This window comes from Micromys minutus (assembly GCF_963924665.1).
Source record: "Micromys minutus genome assembly, chromosome: 18".
NCBI lineage: Eukaryota > Metazoa > Chordata > Mammalia > Rodentia > Muridae > Micromys > Micromys minutus.
The window spans coordinates 6259599-6278838 of record NC_137953.1 but is presented as its reverse complement, the minus strand read 5'-3'; positions in this window follow the sequence as shown (position 1 = coordinate 6278838).

Sequence of the window (19240 nt, the reverse complement as noted above, 5' to 3'; positions counted from 1 at the left end):
AGGCAAATACTGATCTAACTGACCTGCTTCACCCCTCTTTACACACACCCACAGACACACACACACATAGACACACACAGACACACACACACATATAGACACCCACACAGACACACACACACACACATAGAAACACATAGACACACACACAAACACACACAAAGACACACACATACACACATAGACACACAGAGACACACACACACATACATACATACATACATACATATACACAGACACACACACACACACAGACACACACACACACATATAGACACATACAGACACACACATACACACACACATAGACAAACACACAGACACACACAAAGACACACACACATACACACATAGACACACACAGACACACACACACATACACATATACATATACACAGACACACACACATACACACACAGACACACACACACATAGACACACAGATATATACACACATAGGCACACACAGACACACACACAGACACACATACATATAGACACACACACAGACACATACACACAGACACACACACAGATACACACACAGACACACACACGGACACACACACAGACACACACACACACACATACACACAGACACACACACACATAATTTACTTGTGCTCATCTTATGTAGCTTGTATTTTTAATTAGAATAGTTCATGGTCATTTTTTCTATTATTATTCTATTATTGAAACTAAAACTAAAACAGAATTTGGACAGTGGTCCAGAAATGCAAACACCCCAAATTCCAACCTTCTAGACATGCATGAATTCATCAGCACAGAGTGATCTAACTTTTTGTTTTAAAAATGTTCATTTGGTGCCTGTCCATGTTTTGCTTTATAATTGTCAACTCTCTTATCAAAACTTTGAAAACTATAATTTTGTTTCCTTTACATATCTTCTAAATTTATTTTCTGATATAGAATATAGAAGCTAAAATGAAGACTGTTCCACTTTTCAAATTTTTCTATAATCCAAAAACAGTCTAAATACCAAATTCCTTTCCCGTTCTTGCATTTCCTTCTTTTTCCAATTTAAACAACATGTCTTCAGAAGTCAGAGCCTGGCTACATCCTTCTCTGCTGTCCTGCTCTGTCTTTGGGTTTGTGTTTTCACATTTGATCTATTGTTCTTTCATCCCAAGAGTCATTTTATTTCTCCACAAGGAGCCAAAGGGGGAAAAATTCCATTTCCCTTTTGTACACTGGCTTTGAAATTAGATACAGCAGGATTAACAAATACCACAGCAGGGGACAGGACAATCTACTCAGAGCCTTAGGAATAACTGGCTAAATGCTGAAACCTTAGAAAACCATGAATGAGCTTTAAGATTCAATGTTTTTAAGGAAATTTGAGATGTACTAATAGAAAATAGCATTGATCTGATATAGGTTTCTATACTATGCCCAGGGACAAGAGTTTTATTTTATTATGTGTTGTCTTTTTCTCAGTATGACAAAAATTCACCCCCTGAATAAAAACAACCTGAGAGAGGAAATGCTTGCTTTGGCTTCAGGTAATAGAATGTCCTATCAACACTCTGGAATTTTACAGACTGGTACCATAGTGCAAGTATTTGGTAAAAGAATGAGGACAAAATCATGGGAAACAGGAAGGAGATTGAGTTAGGTGCTAGAAACAAAAGATACTCCTCAGGGAGCCACTTCCTCCAAACTAGGGGCCATCTCTTCCCATTTCCACCCTTCCCGATATTTCATTCAATTATAAAATGTTTAAATATATTTATTTTTACCAGGTTTAAATCATGTGCATATATGTGGAGCTATGTGTGACTATGTGAGTGCAGTGTACACAGATACATATGAAGGCACTGAAGTCACTAAAGCTGGAGTAACAGGTGGCTGTGAACCACCTGTCATGGATGCTGGGTACTAAACTTTGCCCTTTTGCAAGAATAGTTTGTTCTCCAATTTTTTGAGGCATCTCTCCAACATGAAATCTTTTAACTTAATGATTATTTTAGAGCTTTAATGACCATGTCTGTTCCCAAAGACTCCAACTCTGAACACTGCTATGTGGGAGACCAAGCATTCAAAGCAAGATCTTCGAAAAGACATATAAAATCTCAATAAGGTTCTGTTTCTTCAAGTACCTTAGGTGCACCCTTGACATGCACATATTAATAAATGATAAAACACTTTAACTCAGAATTGCTTTTGAAAGATGAGAGACTGAACTCAGAGTGTCACTAAAGTGGTACCATGTTCCAAATAGCCTCTGAGGGGTTATTTTCCAGAACAACTGCTAAGGTAACAAGTGCCGTGGTAGCGGCAGTAGAAAGAAGCCCAGCTGTACCACAGGTTGGCAGAGAGTCTTAGAAGTGTCATCCTCCTGGTGCTACTTTTGCAGGCACACAATATTACACAAAGTGTGGAAGCTCGCACCAAGATTTTAGAAGTTAGCTGACATCAGGACATGTGCCATAGGATCAAATTCTATGCAGAGTCCCAGAAAAGCTATCATCTATGACTATGAAGGTGACGCTTATGTTTTAAGGGAAGTCCAAGGATGATGGAGATGCCAGAGTAGCAGATTGCATCCATTGGTGGACACGAACAGAACTGGAAGCACAGATCTACCTCTGGCTATTGGAGCCTTAGTGATGTCATCCTCGACCAGATGTGAGACATGGAATTGCAGGATGCAGTGTTGCTTTTGCTGGATTCTGCTCTTGGCTTGGCTTGCTGCTCCCTGCCTATGTCCCCATTTCTCCTTTAAAAATGGGTATATCGATTATTTGATATTAATTATCAGAAATGTTTATCATTCTTTTAAAGGTGCTCCTAGTTATGAATTGACAAGGTCTCAGAGTCTATGAACACATTTAATGTTGTTAAATGCTGGGGATGTTAGAAAAACATTAATAAATCTTGTGTTTCAAAATGAACATGAAGTGTTAGGGGTGAGAGGTGAAATATTAGGATATTAATGTCATATTGATATCTGTATGTCAAGTTGCCAAACGTGACTTTGTAATTGTTAATCTTGACTATGACTTGACAGGACTCACAAGCACTGAGAAGATACACCTATTAAAGTGACATATTCTGACAGTCTTGAAGTGGATGGAAAGGCTCGCCATGAATGTGGGTGACTGTACCATGGGCTAGGGTCCCTGCTTGAATACAATAGTGATGACAAATGGAGACCAGCACCCTCTCTGCTTCTTGACTGTAGAGGCACATGTAAGCAGACACCACAGGTCCCTACCACCAAACTCTACATTAGAAACATGAGGGAAAATAGACCCTTCTTTTCCTCCATTGACCTTTCATATGTGTTTTGGCAACAATGAGAGATGTAATTCAGCACTTTAAGCTAAAATTTTTATTGGAGGCACAACTGAGAAGGCAGTCTTCAAGATGAGCATCAAGAAGAAGGCAATATGTGACTAGCTTTACAGAGCCATACGTGGCCTATCTCAAACTCTGAATAAAAAGCACACACACCTATCTGTTTTCTGTAGAGCATAAGTATGGAAGAATTGACAGAGATAAGCTAAGAAGCTGAAGCTTGGCTTTGCCATCATGACAGATAGCACTGAAACCTCACAGCCCGTCACTCAATACATCCCTTTGTCTACCTCAATACCTGGTAAGTGCTCAACAAATATGACTTGAAATAAATACAGAGTCTCAAAGGGAGTGCACATCTTTAATTACAACTATTATTTTAAAACAAACATAACAAAATTAAAGCTGAAAGTTGATTGTGGGTATTACACGCATATGGCTCAGTAGCTGCTGCCTTCCCAGACTTTTATATTCTAACAAATTCGAGCAAATGAAATATAATTAACTCTCAATAAGAGTTTTCCATTTACTTAGAAAAAAAAGCACTGAAAAACAAAATTAAATTTCCTTTGAAAACTAATTGTTTTATAAAGGGAAGCCCAAACATTATGGAGTACTCCTATTTCCAAAAATAATGAGTCATTTTTTTCTTCTATCCAGAAGTATTGGACAAATGTGCTTTCAGATGTTAAGGGCACCATTGGCACAAAGAATACAGATTTTCTCTTCTTTCCCTTATTTATTTCCTTTTTTCAACACTACAATCATGGAAAACATGAAGTTTGGTTTTAATAGCAATTTGCCACAAATTAGAATCGGCTGGGTAGGAAACCTCAACTAAGGAGTTTTCACCTTGATTAATGTGGGAAGACACATCACATACATGGATGGTGCCTTTTGCTAACAGTCCAGAAAAGAAAAGACCTGGCAAAAGCAAGATTATTTTTTCTCATTTTTTTCTGGCTTACCTCTTGCCGTTAAGCTTAAGTAGCCTTTTCTACCATAAGACTCAATGTTTTATGGCTTCTGTTTTTAACTAAGGAGCAACCACTCTCTAAAGAACCCAACAGATCTAGACACTGCATTGAGGATAATGAGTCATCTCCCAGGTTCTTTGCCTTTTTATGAGCTGATTTAATAAAATATATTATATCTACACACTTATCTATGGTTCTGGTGCTAGTACAGAATTCTGACTGATACAGATAGAGTAGTCTTCACTACTCATCCTAGTGGACTTAGGTTTTGAGGCTTCTCTCTTTGTGTCCTTGCTATGTTCAAATTTCTCTCATAAGCACTGGGTCTGCTTACTTTTATGATGGACTAGTGATTAGCTTTTACACAAGAGCTCTCCAAGTTGTTAGACCACAGAAAATTTCATATATGATTTGAAAAACAAACATGGTTTTCATGGAGCTCTGTGCATCATCCTAGATCACTTACTCCTCCAGTGAATGCCTTCAACATCTGTCACTCAAAACCTCAATAGCAGGACTCTGAAATCATGCTTCATCATGATCCAAATTTCTTCCTTATGGTTGACAGCCATAACAAACTGTTTTCATACAAATTTCCATGTCAATTCAGTTTCTGCAAATAAGAAGAACAAGACAATTTAATTTAAGGGTATTATTTCAATTAAACAATAAAGTCTAAGGAATGTATTGTTTTGTCAGAGTTACATCTATTTAATTAATGAGAAATCCAAAGCTGAAGAAAAGTATAATTTACCAAGATGGTATACTTATAACTGGCTTCAGTTAGAGCACTCAAAAATGTCAGGATTGAAAACCTAAGAAGTCTAGATTGAGGTTTTTTTTTTTTTTTTTTTTTTTTTTTTTTTTTTTTTTTAACAATGAGCAGACAGTTCATGTAATACAGGGTACAACCCGGAATTTGTCAATGTGTTCTTGGTGGGTAAGGATTGAGCATGACTATTTTTTTTTTTTTTTGGTTTTGTTTTCTTTTTTACTTGGACTTCATACAGTCTGTGAGTTGTTTCTGGGGCAGTGTGAGCCTCTGGGGTTAGCTTCACACTATCAGTGACTGCATATTATGTCTGTTCTTTTGTGACTGGGTTATCTCACTCAGGATGATATTTTCTAGATGCAGCCATTAGCTTAAGAATTTGGTTAAGTCATTGTTTCTGGTGGCTGAGTAGTGTTCCATTGTGTAAATGTACCACAATTTTTGTATCCATTCATCTTCTGAAGGACATCTGGGTTCTTTCCAGCTTCTGACTATTATAAATAGAGCTGCTATGAACATTGGGGTGCATATATCTTTGTTGTGTATTAAAGTGTCTCTGAAGTATATGCCCAGAAGTGGAATAGCTGGGTCTTCAGGTAGTAGTATTATGTCCAATTTTCTGAGGTATCGCAAGACTGATTTCCAGAGTGGTTGTATTAGTTTGAAACCCCACCAACAGTGGAGAAGTGTTTCTCTTTCTCCACAACTTCGCCAGCATCTGTTGTCATCTGAGTTTTGGATCTGGGCCAATCTGACTGGTGTGAGGTGGAATCTTAGGGTTGTTTTGATTTGCATTTCTCTGATGGCTAAGGATGACTAGCACTTCCTCAGATGTTTCTCAGCCATTTGATATTACTCTGCTGAGAATGTTTTGTTTAGCTCTGTACCCCATTTTTTAATAGGGTTATTTGATTCTCTGGTGTCTAGCTTTTTGAGTTTTTTGTATACCTTGGATAATAGGCCTCTATCTGATGTAGAGTTGGTAAAGATCTTTTCCAATTCTGTTGCCTGCCAGTTTGTTTTCTTGACAAAGTCCTTAGCCTTACAGAAACTGCAATCTCATTAAGTCCCATTTGTTAATCTTTGACCTTAGAGCTTGAGCCATTGGTGTTTTGTTCATAAAATTTTCTCCTGTGCCTATGTGTTCTAAGGTTTTCCCTACTTTCTCATCTAATAGTTTCAGTGTCTCTGGTTTAATGTAGATATCTTTGATCCACTTACACTTGAGCTTTGTACAAGGAGATAAGAAAAGGTCTATTTTCATTCTTTTGCATGCTGAGTGCCAGTTGGACCAGCACCATTTGTTGAATAGGCTGTCCTTTTTCCATTGAATGTTTATGGCACCTTTGTCAAAAATCAGGTGACCATATACATGAGGGCTCATTTCTGGATCTTCTATTCTATTCCATTGATCCACGTGCCTATTTCTGTACCAGTAGCATGCAATTTTCAGCAAAATTGCCTTGTGATATAGCTTGAGGTTAGGGAAAGTGATTCCCGCAGATGTTTTCTTGTTGATGAGAATGGATTTCTCTATTCTAGGTCTTATGTTATTCCATATGAAATTGCACATTGATCTTTCCAATTCAATGAAGTACTGGGTTGGAATTTTGATGGGGATTGCATTGAATCTGTAGATTGCTTTTGGTAGGATGGCCATTTTTAAATGTTGTCATTCCAATCCATGAGCATGGAAGATCTTTCCATTTTTTGAGATTCTCCTCAATTTCCTTCTTTAGAGGTTTGAAGTTCATGTCATACAGGTCCTTCACTTGCTTAGTTAGAGTCACACCAAGGTATTTCGTAGTTTTTTTGACAATTGTTAAGGGTACCTTTTCCCTAATTTCTTTCTCCACATGTTTGTCCTTTGAGTATAGGAAGGCTACTGATTTGTTTGGGTGAATTTTGTATCCAGCTACATTGCTGAACTTGTTTATCAGCTGTAGGAGTTCTCTAGTGGAATTTTTGGGGTCACTTAAGTACACTATCATGTCATCGGCAAAGAGTGATGATTTTATCTCTTCCATTCCGATTTGTATCCCCTTGATCTCCTTTTGCTGTCTAATTGCTCCAGCCAGGACTTCCAATACTATGTTGATTAGGTAGGGGTAGAGTGTGCAGCCTTGTTGAGTCCCTGATTTTAGTGGGATTGCTTCAAGTTTCCCTCTGTTAAGTTTGATGTTGGCTGTTAATTTGCTGTATATTGCTTTTATTATGTTTAGGTATGGACCTTGGATTCCTGTTCTTTCTAGGACTTTTAACATGAAGGGGTGTTGAATTTTGTCAAATGCTTTCTCAGCATCTAGTGAGATGATCATGTGATTTTGTTCTTTGAGTTTGTTTATATGGTGGATTACATTGTTGGATTTCCTTATATTAAACTATCCCTGCATTCCATGGATGAAGCCTACTTGGTCATGATGAATGATCGTTTTGATGTGTTCTTGGATTCGGTTTGCAAGGATTTTGTTGAGTATTTTTGCGTCAATGTTCATTAGTGAGATTGGTCTGAAGTTCTCTTTCCTTGTAGAGTCTTTTTGTGGTTTAGGTAGGAGTGTTATTGTAGCCTCAAAAAATGAGTTAGGTAGTATTCCATCTGATTCTATCTTGTGGAATAGTTTGGAAAGTATTGGTGTTATATCCGCAATAAATGTTTGATAAAATTCTGCATTGAGCCTGTCTGGACCTGGGCTTTATTGGTTGGCAGGCTTTTGATGACTTCTTCTATTTCTTTAGGTGTTATGGGATTATTTAGATGGTTTACTTGGTCCTGGTTTAACTTTAGATTCTTGTATCTGTCTAGGAATTTGTCCATTTCCTCCCTATTTTCCAATTTTGTGGAGTGTAAGTTTTTGTAGTAGGATCTGATGATTTCTTGAATTTCCTCAGTTTCAGTTGTTATGTCTCTACTTTCCTTTCTGATTCTGTTAATTTGGATACTCTCTCTTTGCCCTCTAGTTAGTCTGGCTGGGGTTTTATAACTCTTGTTGATTTTCTCAAAGAACGAACTCTTGGTTTTGTTGATTTTTTCAATGGTTCTTTTTGTTTCTATTTGGTCTATTTCTGCCCTACTTTTGATTATTTCTTGCTGTCTACTCTTCTTGGGTATACCTGCTTCCTTTTGTTCTAGGGCTTTTAGCTGTGCTGTCAGGTTGCTGATGTAAGCTCTCTCCAGTTTCTTTTTGAAAGCACTTAGGGCTATGAGTTTTCCACTCAGTACTGCTTATTGCATCCCATAGGTTTGCTTATGTTGTGTTTTCATTTTCATTGAATTCTAGAAAATCCTTAATTTCTTTCTTTATTTCTTCTTTGAACCTGCTATCGTTTAATAGAGCGTTGTTTAGTTTCCATGTGTATGTGGGAGTATTTCAATCTTCTTATATTGATTGAGGCTTGTTCTGTGTCCAATTAGGTGGTCAATTTTCGAGAAGGTGACATGGGGTTATGAGAAGAAGGTGTATTCTTTTTTTTTTTTTTTTTTTTTTTTGATGATATGTTCTGTAGATATCTATTAATTCTAGGTGGTTCAAAGTCTCTGCTAGTTTTGCAGTGTCCTTTTTCAGTTTCTGTTTCCATGATCTGTCCATTGGCGAGAGTGGGGTGTTAAAGTCTCCCACTATTATTATGTGGGGTGGAATGTATTTTTTGAGCTTTAGTAGGGTTTCTTTTATGAATGTGAGTGTTTTTTTTATTTGGAGCATATATGTTAAGGATTGAGAGTTCCTCCTGCCAGATTTTCTTGGTAATGAGTAAAAAGTGTCCTTCCTTATCTTTTTTGATAACTTTTGGTTGGAAATTTACTTTATTCGATATTAGAATAACCACTCCAGCTTGCTTCTTCGGACTGTTTCCTTGGAAGTTTTTTTCCCACCCTTTTACTCGTAGATAGTGTCTGTCTTTGTCTCTGAGATGAGTTTCCTGTATGCAGCAAAATGCTGAATTTTGTTTATGTATCCAATCTGATAGCCTATGTCTCTTTATTAGCGAGTTGAGTCCATTTATGTTAATAGATATCAAGGAAGAGTAGTTTCTGTTTCCTGCTATTATTGCTTTTGTAGGTTGTGTTGTGTCTGTGTCTTTTACTTCTTTTGGTTTTCTTGCTTAAAAGTTTTTTTCTTTTTACTAGGATGTAGTTCCCCTCTTTGTAATTGGTTTTCCACCTATAATTCGTTGTAGTGCTGTGTTTGTGATCAGATATTTTGTAAATTAGATTTGTCTAAAAATATCTTCATCTCTCCATCTATGGTGATTGATAGTTTTGCTGAGTATAGAAGCTTGAGCTGGCACTTGTGCTCTCTTAGGGTGTGCATGATGTCTGTCCAGGCTCTTCTAGCTTTCATAGTCTCTGTTGAGAAATCGGGTATGATTTTGATTGGTCTGCCTTTATATGTTAACTGACCGTTTTCCCGTACTGCTTTTAATATTCTTTCTTTACTTTGGGTACTTGGTGTTTTGACTATTATGTGTCAGGAGGTATTTCTTTTCTGGTCCAACCTATTTGGAGTTCTGAAGGTTTCTATTATGCTAGTGGTCATCACATTCTTAAGGGTAGGGAAGTTTTCTTCTACAATTTTGTTGAAGATATTTACTGTGCCTCTTAGTTGATATTCTTCTATCTTTTCTATTCCTATTATCCTTACATTTGGTCTTCTCATTGTGTCCTGGATTTCCTGGACATTTTGGGTTAGGAGCTTTTTGGTTTTTGCATCTTCTCTGACTGTTTTGTCTATGTTTTGAATGTTGTCTTCAGCCCCCGCGATTCTCTCTTCCATCTCTTGTAGTCTATTGGAAATTCTTGCATCTGTGACTTCTGATTTCTTTTTTAGGTGTTCTACCTCTAGGGTTATCTCTTTTAGTGTTTTCTTTATTGTGTCAATTTCCGTTTTAAATTCCCTCTTCCATTTCTTCATCTCTTTGGTTCTGTTTTCCTCTAGTTCTTTGAGTTTTTTGAGTTTTTTTCTTGTTTCCTCTTTAAAAGCTTCTGAATCTTTTTGCTTTTCCTCCCGTTCTTATTTAAGTATCTCTATCAGCATCTTGAGGTATGATTTCAGGTCCGTGTCTTCTTTTTCTGGAGTGTTTGGCATTCCAATGTTTGCCTTTATGGGAGAGCTGTGTTCTGGAATTGTCAGGTTTTCTTGGTTTCCTTGGGACATACTCTTTAGCTTTCCTCTTGCCATCTTGTTGTCAGTGATATGTTCTTGCCTTTCTCTTATATCTGGTTTGTGTGCCTGGATCTCCACTGGTCCAGGTGTCAGAGTTGCTGAGCCCTGTTCTGCACCCTGAAGTCGCTGCCGGGTGGAAACAGAAATTCCAAAGTTGTGTTCCTGGTCCCTGGATCAGGCAGGGTGGGGGTGTTCTTACCGTGAGCACTCTGCAGAGATCTCTCTGCTCCCTGGCTACCCAGATCTCCTACTCACCAGTCTTTAAAGCATTAGGAGCTGCTGATCCGGGTGGCAAGTGGGCCTGGCCCTGTTCTGTGCCCAGTCTTTAAAGCTTTAGGAGCTTCTGATCCCGGTGGCAGATGGGCCGTGCCCTGTCTGTGCCTTTTTTTTTTTTTTTTTTTTTTTGTATTGGAAGTTACATAAATAATTACTGATAAATATGTGCACTACAATTAATTGTCTTTTAATGTGACATGAAATGCCAAGACAAGCCCTGTTTACCAGCCTGAAATCACCTAGATATAGAGTTAGAAAGGAACATTAGAGAAACTATAATAGTCCCTGTTAAGCACTTTCTGAGCATCAGTGGAGGATCTCAACATTAGCTCCCACGTTTATCTTCACTGCATTCAGAACCTTTTCATTTTAATAAGTAAGCAAAAAAAATATTTCCATCAGTTATTCGTCTTAATCTCTTTTCTGTTGCTGTGAAAAGAAACCATAACCAAAACAACTCTTATAAACAAAAGCACTCTATTTGTGCAGAGCTACCAGGATCCTGACTGTTGGTTTGTCAAAGGGCAATGAAAGAGAACAAACTATGCTTTGTCTAGAGAAAATAAATAAAAAATATAATCATGTGAATAATTATATTAATGACTATAGAATAAAAAGGTACAATTTTTCTTAATATATATTTGTGTTTGAATACAGAAAAAGACTTCTCTATCACTTTTCTCATTTGACTTCTTAACAAAAATAGTGCATTTTACCAGTCTTAAGATATGAACAGATAGCATGCTCAAGGCATTTTTGATGTATATTGGGGACAAAAGGAGGAATGTTTTGTTTGTAATATGTATTTGGTAAATTGTGGAAAGTAAACTATTGATTCAAGCATTGTGGTGATTGATAGTAATTATCAAGTTGACAGTACCATTCTGATGGCTTCTAAAATGCTAGGTTGTCGTCATTTATCTTCCTATCATCCATGATCCCTTACTATTTCATGAATACAAAATTTCTGAAAGGCTTGTATTCACGAAGTAGCCACATTAGACATCCTGCCTAGAGTCCTGATAATTTCTATATCCCTTTCTCTTTGAGATGCATATTTCCAGCAACTTATTGGCAAAAATCATTGCTCCTGCATGATTTTACATACTTCCTTTCCTTCTAATCACTAGGCATTGCCAAGATACCAGAGCAGGCTTCATCCATGGAATCTAGCAAAAATCTTGGACAAAGAATGAATAGAAAGAATATTTGTAAAATAGCCCCAGACAGTGGCAACAGTAATGTTGTAAAAAAAAAAAAAAAAATGGAAGGAATAAAGAGCTAAGGAATGTTGCCAAGATTTGAAGTCTCATGAATGGCCCTGAGCATTTTCAAACACAGTACTTTTCCCTGTCACATTGAGTAGAAACAGAAGATTCACACAAACTGTAGCTGTTTCTAAAGACAGACAGGGATCACATTTATGTAGCAAAGAGAAATACTGGGTGCATTCATTATTTGGAGGATGAACCAGGGATCACTCCAGATGACACACTCTTGGCTAAGCTACTAGGGAGGCAGAGTCTATGTTGTTATGTTAAGCCCACATATGCTGTATGTTTTTGGAGAGTTTATTTTGCTAATTTTGCCTTATGCTTCATTACACAGTAGTATAAGGTGATGCAAATTATGACATGGGGAGAAATAAAGAGAAAGCACGAGAGAAACAGGATACTCCCCCTTTAAGATTTTTTGAGGGCTTAAAATGTATGAAACCTGCTTTGAAAGATATTCCTCCTATTGATGGAAAAGCATGTCTAAGCCACACAAGTATACTCATGGTGACTTGTTAGGCAAGTGGCTCTGAACACTTTCAACACTGTCAAAATCTCTTGTTCATGCCCAAGATCTTAACTGGATATTTTAGGATTCATGTATCTTGGAGGCCCCCTGGTAGGATGGTGCTTTTTCTTGAAAATATTTTATGTTTTAGATTTAAATTATACAACAGAGATATAATCATCATGGCCCAAGAAGGACAAGAAAGGCTGTATTTGTATCCTTCATAATACTACGCATTGCACAAACATAAAGAAGACTAATTTTATGATGATTGAAATGAAATTAAAATATATGTAACATATTTTCTGAGCACCATATTGAAGCCAAGCATTAGAGCTACATTCTTCTTTCCACATCAGTTTCATCAGTTCTAATGTAGAGAAATATAAAAATTAAAATTAAAATTAAAAACAACAAAACCAGTTATTGAACCCAGAAAGATAGCTCTATCAATGGTCCAGCATGGGGTCCTGAGTTTGGGTCTTCAGTGTCAGCATTAGAAGAAACCAGCCAGATATGTTGGTACATGTCTGTATTTCCAGACTCTTCAGGGCTCACTGGCCAGTTAGCTCAGGTGAATTGCTCAGTTCATGTTTATTTCTCAATGCCTGAAATTACAAGTTTGAAAGTGGAAGACCAGATGTCAGCCTCTGACTTCTATATGAACATGTGTACTTCATATACATACAAACATAGGAATGCTCTCTCTCTCTCTCTCTCTCTCTCTCTCTCTCTCTCTCTCTCTCTCTCTCTCTCTCTCTCTCTCTCTCTCTCTCCTGTCATTGATATTGAGTACTGTGAGTGGACCAGCATCTTTCTGCCTCCTTATATAATTTGGCTATGTTACTTTGTGTTCTTTTCTCAACAGCATAAAGAAATTAGATCATTAGCAATTCTCATTCTGACTTAAGGAAAACTTTACTATAAATAACCAAGGACACATTCAGTTAGTAACAGGTTAAGCTTGCTAGCTAAGGAATCACTGGAAGGCACTATTCCTACCCCTCTAGGCCTGGGATTATAGGTGCCTGCCACCATTCCTACTGATTTTATGTTGTTTCTGAAGAACTAAACTGAGGTCTTCACACTTGCAAGGAAAGGACCAGACCAAAACTATCACTCTGGCCCTTAGATGCTGATATTATAAATGATGAAAATATCAGTATTATTACTTATAAATGCCATCCACAAGTTCTCTCTTAAAGGCAGAATTAATTACTTTTAAGAATCAACTTTAGGTTTTAACACTCAACATAAAATAAATGCATAAAATAAATTTTATTTCTAAAATTTTAGTTTTATTTCTTGTTTGAGAATATTTTCATTTATGTAAGCACAGTGCCCACAGAGCCTAGAAAAAAAAAATGATAGATCTCCTAAATTTGGAGTTACATATGATTGAAATTCTCTGTATGGGTGCTGAGGACTAAATTTGGATCCTCTACAAGAACATTAGGGGCTTGTAACCAGTAAGCCATTTCTCCAAATTACCCCCCCCCAAGTTTACTATATTTAAAAATTTAATAGAAGAACTTTAAAACTCATGAAAATTTAAAAACACAAACAGAGAACACATTCAAGCTAATTGTCTTAGGTTTTCAATTGCTGTAATGAAACACTAAAGTCAAAAATCAAGTTGGGCAGGAAAAGGTTTATTTTACTTACACTCCGTATCACTCTTCATCAGGGAAAGAAGTCAGAACAGAAACTCAAACAGGACAGGAACCTGGAGGCAGGAACTCATGCAGAGTCCTTGAGAAGTGCTGCTTATGAGTTTGCTCCCTATGGCTTGCTCAGCCTGATTTCTTACAGAATCCAGGATGGCCCCACCCCAAATGGTCTGAACACTCCCTATTAGTCAGTAACTGGGGGAATAAAATATTCCTTAAAAGCCTACATATAGCTTGATCATATGTAGACATTTTCTTAACTGAAGTTTCCCCCTTTAGTTTGTGTCAAGTTGACATGAAACTATCCAGCACACTCTCTTTAAATATATGCTATTTAAAATAATTAAAAGCCCGCACAGAAATCACAGTAGGGCGCACTGCAGTAGGGGTTCTGGGAGAAGTCACATTTCGTCCTGATTTTCTCTATAACTTCAGGCCTGCAGCTGCTTGTGCTAGTTCATTTCCTTAATAAAGTAATATAGAGTGTCAGGGCATTGACATGACCAGAAGATAACGCTTCCACAAGACTGGACCTATTAACTGTCAGCCCTGGATACAGGAAAGGCTCAAGAGAGCCTTCTTCTCCCATGGGAAACACAGGCTAATGATCAATGTGGGGGGGGGGGGCGGGGAGACAAACAGCTGGGACAAAGCTTCCCCTGTGCACATTTTACACCTGTGCTCTTGCAGACAGTTCAAGGCCTCTCTGACCCAGTGAACACGGAGGAAGGCCTGAACACAAGTCAGGGATGGCTTGTTACTCCTGGAAGTTAAAAGAGAAAGAGTGGGTGTGAGAAGAGTGTGTTACTGACAGGGATAAAATGACAGAGAATATATTGAAATAAAATTAAAAGTGTATATGGGAACAGTGAGATGGATCAGCAAGCAAGCATGGGTTCTTGCCATCAGCCCAGACACACAAGTTTATTATAAAACTATTTGTTTTAGTTTTATAAAAAATTAAAAGTAAAAATTATTATTTGCACGCGGTCACTGGGAATTGAACTCAAATCCTCTGGAAGAGTAGGCAGTGCACTTAACTGCTGAACCGTCTTTCCAGCCTCACTATAAATCAAACTAATGGGTTCTGAGAAAGTGAGAATCAGTGTTCCCCGGAAAAACCCTTCCATGCAAACTGTCCAATCTCAAGTGGTCAATCTCAAAGATTTGCTAAATGGACTCAGTGTGTTACATACACCCAGCCCACACACACGCATGCATACACACACACACACACACACACACACACACACACACACACACACATACACACAGAGAGACAGAAAGAGGAGTTAACAAGAGATGAAAAATTTAAGAGGCATATTGAAAAAGCTGTAGTGTTGAAAGGGAAAGAAGAATGTAGTCACAGTTTGGTTCCTAAGATCCAACAGGAAGGACATCAGCTGAAATACCCAACAAAGGGAGGGAGAACCTGTAAAGACCATATCCAGAGGTAAGGCATGGCCCCCAGTTGAGGAATGGGGCCACCTACCCACTTCAAAAATATTAATCCAGAATTTCTCCTGTCAAAAGGAAATGCAGGAACAAATTGTGGAGCAGAAACTGAAGGAAAGGCCATCCAGAGACTGCCCCACTTAGAGATCCATCCCATCTGTAAATGCCAAACACAGATACTATTGCTGATGCCAAGAAGTGTTTACTGACAAGAGCCCACTACATCTGTCCCCTGAGAGGCTCTGCCAGAGCCTGACCAATGTAGATGTGGACTATTCAATCAATCAATCGTTGGACTGAGCACAGAGACCCCTATAGGAAAGTTAGGACAAGGACTGTAGGAGCTGAAAGACTTTGAAACCCCACAGTATAAACAGCATTATCAACCAACCAGACCCAGCAAATATCTCAGGGAATAAAACAACAACCAAAGAGTACACAGAGGAGGGGCTCAGTGACCCATGAGTATAGGTGCATAAGCACCAGAGGACTGCCTTATTTGGGATCATTGTGGGGGGAGCCCTTTGGTCCTGTGGCTGCTTGGGAGAGCACACTCATACAGACAGGGAGGAGAGGAGAGGATAGGGAGCTTGTGTAGGGGAAACTGGGAAGGGGGATAACACTTGAAATGTAAATAAATAAAATAACCAATGAAAATTTTAAAAAATTAACAAAGCAATACAACTTCGAAATTTTTATATTCTAGTGAATGTTCACTTTGGTATTTTCTGGGAAGAATTTAGAATGTTTTTTCTAATATCTTTCTCCTCTTCCTTCCTTTAAAATTACCCTAGGAACAAAGTGAACTCAACTTCAAGGGATACTAAAACAGCACCTTTCTCTCTACCTTCTAGAGATGTCAAGGTTGCTCAGCCACACATCTGGATTAGAACATGACCTGATCCTCAAGGATTTTAAGCTCTCTCTTAGTTCACCTGAAATTGGTCCCCAGGATGCCATAACTGGTGATCCCTATTAACCATTAATGGCACATCAAACCGCTGATGTCTTTAAGTCACAGTTTCTCAGGTCAGAACAGTTTGGAAATTGAGAGCATCAAAAATTGCTGCAGACATCTGAAATTCATCTCATTTTCGAAATGAATTTTTTTTACTCACTGGTTTTCTGTGTGTGTGTGTGTGTGTGTGTGTGTGTGTTGACATGTGCCATACATATGTAAGCATGCAATGACACACATATAGAGGACAGAGGACAACCTATGGGATTGGTTCTTTTTCCAGCACATGAGTCTTAAGAGTTGGCCCCAGTTTTCAGCCTTATCCTCTGAGATATTTTGGCAGCTTATCTATTTTTAAGCACCTTTGTCATTGACAAAGTCATTAGGCTGGTCTCCTGTACTCTTCTGTATGATTTGCTTTTGAAATTCTCACATATACACATAAGAATATAAATCTTTTAAAATTATGCCTATTTTGTAGTGAGCAAACACATACAAGGTTTCTGTAATTTTCTTTCCTTTGGGTGCTGTTGACGCTTACACTAGGGCTTTGTGCATACAAGGCAGGAGCACTACAGCTAAGCTGTGTTCTCAACCCTCTTTGCTTTTTTTTTCCCCCATTTTTTTCTTTGTTATTTCTTTTTGAGACAAATTTTTACTAGGTATCCCAGCCGGACCTTCAACTCTCTCTGACCAGGATAGTCTTGAACTGTTAATTCCCCTACATCAGCTTCCTAATAACCTTAAATTAGAGACCTACAATATCCAACCTGGTTCATGCAGCATGCCTTTACATCTATATTACATATGTTTTTTCTTTTATTTAACATGTAAAACCATGTCTGACTTGATGCCATATCATGAGTCCCACTGCTCAGTAGGAAAAAGGATGTAGATTCCTGAGTATTTGAGATCATCCTGGTCTGTACAGTGAGTTGGAGAATAGCAAGGGCTACATAGTGATATCTTATCTAAAATATTAAAAATGTATATTAAAATACAGAGCCTTCAGATAACTATTGTAAGTAGTCTATGCATAAATAACTGAATAATCTATTCCTTTCCTTGTGTACCAAAGTCAATGGCCTATATTTTGTTTTAAGTGTTTTAAGTTACTGTTTATTATTCTGTGAAAATTTAATACACATATACAATGTCTCTTCATCATATCCACCCAACCCTGTTCCTACTTCAACTCCCCAAAGGACCTTTCCCATCATATCTGCCTCCTAATCTCACGATCTGCATGGACCCTAACAAAACAGAGGGTGGAAAAGGATGTGAGGGATAGAGATGTGAAGAAGTCCTATGATGTGCTGTCATTTGGTTTGCCTATTGGACACAAATCACAGTGGGAATAATTACTGGTACAAGGGCCAGCCAGTAGAACATATCATATTAGAGGAACGATGGCCTCCTAAGATACCCAAACTGGGAAATTGGTGGTGGCTGAGGGAAAGAGAGTGACTTCATTTTAAAGGGGTATAAACACAGAATGAGGGTCCTCTGTGCATATGGGTACCAACATGTAGACTTAGGTAGAAATCAACAAAGTAAATAAAATCAAGTGGTTTTGATGTGCTATCAATGTTGCTCTCTCTCTCTCTCTCTCTCTCTCACACACACACACACACAAACACACACACACACACACACGTGTGTGTGTGTGTGTGTGTGTGTGTGTCTGTGTGTGTTTGCCTTGTTTCATTTTAAAGCAGATTGAATATCTTAATGTCTTCCTTTTAGAGAGTTGTGCAAATGTAGAATGTAAATTTTCTCCTTCAGACCAATAATTTTCTTTGGGTTTAAATTTCTAGTCTTGATGACTTGACACTTCAGTATGAATGAATGTATCTCCTTATAAAACCACAGTTGTAAATTATTTCATACCGGTAGGTCAATATGTGTTCAACTGATGTGTTACCACCCATTTCAGTCAGACCTGAAAACTACAATATTCAGTAAAGCCTCATTAACATCAAAGCTGGAGATCACCAGAACAGCAGTGACTACTTATGTCATCTCCCAAATGTGAACAGTTAAAGCCTCTGGAACCACCAAATAAATGTCTAAACATGGATCAAGTGTGTAGCTGACAGTCTTGTCCAGGATCCCCTTTTTATTCAGTGTTTAGGTATTTGAGTTTCTAACAAGTGTCTGTTGAACCTTACCCCAACCTGTTTGAAAAGATGTTCCAGCATCCAGGATTATAAAACTATCTTCACACCGGATGACAAGAGTCTGTCTGCAGCCTGTTGTGTTAGCCAGGAGCACTGGGGAGGTTATGGTAATGAGGACGGTGCAGAGGTCACCACCTGACTAGAGTGATTCTTGCTTGGTGTTTGCATGGACAATGACAGGAACTATCACACAGTACAGCTTCTACAAAAGGATCTTTATTATTTAAAAGCCTAGTGAGTTGTCTTGTGTCTGTAATCCCAGCAACTGAGAGGAAGAGGCTCCAGGTTTAGAAGTTCATTGACACCTCAGCCACATAGCTAGACCAGCAGACACATGACACATTTCTCAGACAACAACAACAACAACAACAACAAAAATAAGCCTTGCTTAGTTATAGGCAGTTTTTTCTATTGATAATAAAATACAAAACCTTTCTAATGCCAGCGTTCAAAACTTCAGTGTATATTACATAGCTGTGCCATTGTGTGCTGTGGGAAAAAAACAGCCTTAACTGAGCCTACAGTTTAATCAACTCAGCAATTCTCAGTTTAGAACTTGTAGTTATCTTCAGCATAGCTGTCTCTCTCTCTCTGTCTCTCTCTCTCTCTCTCTCTCTCTCTCTCTCTCTCTCTCTCTCTCTCTCTCCTCTCTCTCTCTTTCTGTGTGTGTGTGTGTGTGAGTGTGT